Below are 4,597 nucleotides of genomic sequence, written 5' to 3'. Positions count from 1 at the left end.
TCAACCAGTAGGGTGGAGGAGCAGAAAACTACTCTTACTTTAAAGGAGACCTAGAATCTAAATGTAGCTAGATGAACCATCTGCTCCAATTTTGATTGAACTAGAACAGTACAGCCTCCATATGTAAGAGGGCGCTGCGACCATGAAAGGGATCTCCTCCCATGTAGGAAGTAGATCCAGGAAGCGGCAAGTCTCAGAACCGCGATGTCTTGGCATTGCCAGCCCGTGTCCTCAGGCTGAGTTTTACTGCGCAATCGGCTCTGCTCCAATGGTGGTAGGTACCTTGACAGCTACTAGGCTTAGTACTAAGAATACTGTTTCACAGGCTGTGTTGTGCACTCTACAGCTTGGACATTAGTTGTCAGCAAGGCCGGATTAACCATATGGGCAACTGGGCAAATGCCCAGGGGCCCACAAACTCTAAAGGGCCCAGGGCAGCAAGGGCACGAGCAAAATACTGTATCTGTAATCTGCCGCTTTATATTAAATTAGTGTCCTGTTTTCCCCGGACATGTCCACTTTTCACTCTGTCCGGGGGGGGTGGGGGGGGTCTTGTATTAATGAAAATGTCCGGCTTTTCATCCAGGAGCAGGGATCGAATTATGGGGGAGCTGGACATCCTACACATCCAGGGGAGCTGAAACATTTTCTACCTATATTACACCATTTATGGACTCTTTTGAGCATGAGAGAGCGGCAGAGCGATGATCGTTGTTGCGCAGCGCTCCAGGCAGCTGCTTCCAGCGCACGGTCCATTCTCAAAGTGGAGCTACCAAAAAAACTATAATCAACACACGATCGTTCATGTCCGCACATGTTCTCTATTTTCTGTCTTATTTGTGCCTGAAGCGCTCTGCCACTGCGGAGTTCATCACCTGTGCTGCGGTGACTCCACCTCACTGACGCAGCATCGAAACGTGCTCTCCGCTTTGCGGTCAGGAGATCCCTTTGATCTGCTCAAAAGTAACTGATGAGGTGAAAGAGTAAGAATCCAGGCAGCAGGTTTTCCGGAGAGTTTAGAGGAGATGCAGGAAAATGAGAGACAGACAGGACAGGAAAACAGTTTAATAAAAACAAGAAAACAAATTAAAATGTAGGTAGATTTATCTCCACTACACGTTTTTACCTGTATAAAACAATAAGTTGTACACATGTAATATTTATACATCTGATACAATTCAGATCACCTTCAAAACTCAGTCTCACACCTAGGGCCGTTTCAAGACATTTTGGGGGCTAAGGCAAAAAGACCCCCCCTCCAATAACTGGGCTCCCCAGAAGCCTCGGTGTAATTCATACCCTCTCCAGTATTGTTAGTTATACAGTGTTTGTAAAAGCACCTCAGACATTACTGACATGTTCTAATATTATCAGATGAAAAACTAACTTATCAGACATGCTGTCTCATCTGCTTCTTTTCTAAACTTGCTAAAAGTAACAAAACCATTTGAAAGCCACTACTTGTGGATTCTCAGAAAGTTTCCATGGAGTGTGTGACAACTTATTTTTTCATGGATCCTATCGTCTAATCTCACAGCTGAAACAAGTATCCTTAATAATCTGTGCACAGGAAGCTTACCGATGCTGTAGTAAAACAAAAGTTATAATAATTTATTATTAATAAAATCTTGTTGCAGCACTAAAGCAGAAAAATGAGATTTTGCAACAAATAGGCAAAATATTTACAAATGAATTGTTTTAGAGCCCTTTTATTGGCATAATCTGATATTAATTTAGTTCTTTCAACAAAATGGGTCCCAACGTGGTTTGTGTGGCGTTGCCATAGTGTGACGTCACAGGCACAGATACCCTGTCCTCTTGTTTGGAAATGGAAATATGATCACCCTGTATTAAACAAACTGTCGACCCGGGCTTTTGCGCTGCACAGAGACGCTTCGCTGTCTATTACTTTGAACGTCAGTTGAGAGCGGTTGAGAGTCAGTCTCATGCAGACTAACCAAGGAAGAGAAGGCCTCAAGTTAAGACCCTCTCCTCATTGGTCAGTCCACACGAGGTGGGTCAAAGGTTACCCTGAGTGGGTTACGTGACGTCAGGGATTCAAGTATTGAGTATATTTACTTCATATTACAGTAAATATTCTGTATGTGACCATATTATGGTGATCCTTGGGTCGTGATGATGGGGCCCTTTAATATTGTTGCACAGGGTACAACAAAGTGTTAATCTGGCCCTGGTTGTCGGTGTTGGGTGTGACATCATTTCTCACCTCGGAGTAGAGGAAGCGTGGGGAAAGCGGTATGTACCTTCTGCAAGCGGGAATGATATGTGGGTCAAACTTTCTAATGCCAGCTCTGTGTGAAAGCAGGGATAGATTGAATTGAAAAAAAAAAAGTTGTTCCAAGGAAGTCCCCTGGTGCATGGCTGGAGCCTTAGCCTGGCAAGCCAGACTAAATAAATGTATTATTTAGTCTGGCAACGCTCCATTGACGGCTCTCGGTTGTGGGGCGGGCTCTACCATTGTCTTTCAAATGATCTCCGTATGCTACCGGACAATGAATGTGACATACTCACCGCAACAGCTATCGGTAAATGAGGCGGTCCGCAGTTGAAGAAGGAGAAAACACATCATTTTTTCTAAAAAAAAAAGTACTTAAATAAATCTATCTGCTCCAGATTCTAATGGAGCCCAAGTTCTAATAGTCCAAAATTGATGTAAAAGCCGTTTCAAACGAGCTGTCGCCATCTTGTTTCACACTGTTGCATCATCCCACCCACCAGGCATATAGAGTGCCCTGATTGGCCCACAAAGCAGATAAAGCTCTGTGATTTGTTCACTAAGCAGATAGAGCACTACGATTGGTCCACCATTATGGACCAATCACAGCTCTTTGTGTTTGAAACCCCTCTAGGGAGCTGTGATTGGCCAGCCAGAATGCTGTTAGGGGCTGCAGAGGTTCCAGTGGAGCATTCCTAGACCAAACTTTGCAAAGCAAAAATTCGGTCTAGTTCACTAGGCTACTGGAGCCCAGGAGGAGAACAACTACATTTTTACTTTATCATTTGTTAGTTTTCTTTGTGTAGGGTGAGGCAGGAGTGTGGTCTCGGAGGTGGCGGTCCCGTTTGCGAGTGTGTTGGTGCTGTGTCTTCCCACGTTGGTGTGAATGTGCACTTACCTCAGGTGAAGTCAGTATATTTGTGTTATTTTTGTTGTGCTGGGGTTTCGCTGCCTCTGTGAGTCCCCTGTGTCCCTCACTAGCCTCAGTCTGCTAATTTCTCTATTGTTTAACATTTTTGCATTATTTACCCTGGGACTGAGTGGGAATTAATTTAATTTGAAAGTTGAATTGATTTGTTTTCTTATCAGTCATGCTGATTTAACAAGTTTTATCTTCTAATTCTAGTGTTTGCTAATATAGCACCGAGTGATTTTATTAACTGACATTTTACTGTTTAAATAATAAATGGATTGTGATTTCTGAAACCACGTCTGCTGTTTCACTTAAGTGGAAATGGATCTAAGTGCCTTACTATTTAACTATTTCCTTGGGCGAAATTCCCAAGGTGGCGTTGTTGGTAATAATTGTATTTGAGTAGATACAATTGCCATATTTGGCATCAGCAGGTTATAAGACCGCTCGTGTATCGCCACATAAACCCACATTATCTTTGTTGTTGAATAAAGACAGCTTGGGTGGTCAAAAGTAGCATGCCAAAGGTCAAAGACATGTGTGACCTACTTTTATATAAATTAGAAAATTGAAAAAGGCGAGAGAAAAACACGTTTTCTGAGCAAGTTTCCTAGTCGTGTCACAAGATCACCACTCCGCCTACAGCTACATGTTCCAACCCACTTCAGCATCACCAATATTTAAACACTGGTCTCAGCAAAACTGTTTAATAATTGCCCTTAATAGAGCTCCGGACGTCATGTGACTCTCAGAGAGTAGACGCCATGTTGGCAGGCAACAAAGGTAAACAAAATGAACGGGATCGGCTTGGATTTTACTTCGGAGTTTACTTCACACTTTAAAACCGAAGAAATCGTTTTATATAGTCAAAAATTAAATAGACTAAACATCTACGGCCCTTACCGTGCCCCTGGGATACTTCTTAAAAATGCCAGAAGCTGTCGGAGCGGACCTCTTACCGGACCTGGCCGGGGAACGCCTTGGTATTCCCACGGAGGAGCTGGCCCAAGTGGCTGGGGAGAGGGAAGTCTGGGCCTCTCGACGCTACTGCCCCCACAACCCGACTCCGGATAAGCGGATGAAAATGGATGGATGGATGGACAAATAACAGATTTACATGTAAGTAGTTTAAATAGAGTGATGTGCTGTTTGAATGTATAAACTGAACGCCAAGAGAAATCACTAGTCTGATTTTTTTCCGTGAATAAAATAAATATGTCAGGCAGGAGCGTGTCAGGATCTGTCTGAGATCTGTCTCGGTGAGACAGATCAAATCAAATCAAAATCAACTTTATTTATATAGCACTTTTCATACAAAAAATGCAACTCAAAGTGCTTTACAGATTAAAATGGCCCCATAGATCCCACATTCCCATCCCAGTCCCCCTCCCCAAGTATAAAACAATTAAAAATTACAGTTCCCCTCCCGCACCCAACTTCCAAAAGTG

The sequence above is a fragment of the Nothobranchius furzeri genome, chromosome 16, assembly GCF_043380555.1.
Source record: "Nothobranchius furzeri strain GRZ-AD chromosome 16, NfurGRZ-RIMD1, whole genome shotgun sequence".
In the NCBI taxonomy this organism is placed as follows: domain Eukaryota; kingdom Metazoa; phylum Chordata; class Actinopteri; order Cyprinodontiformes; family Nothobranchiidae; genus Nothobranchius; species Nothobranchius furzeri.
Note: the sequence above shows the minus strand (reverse complement) of the source record.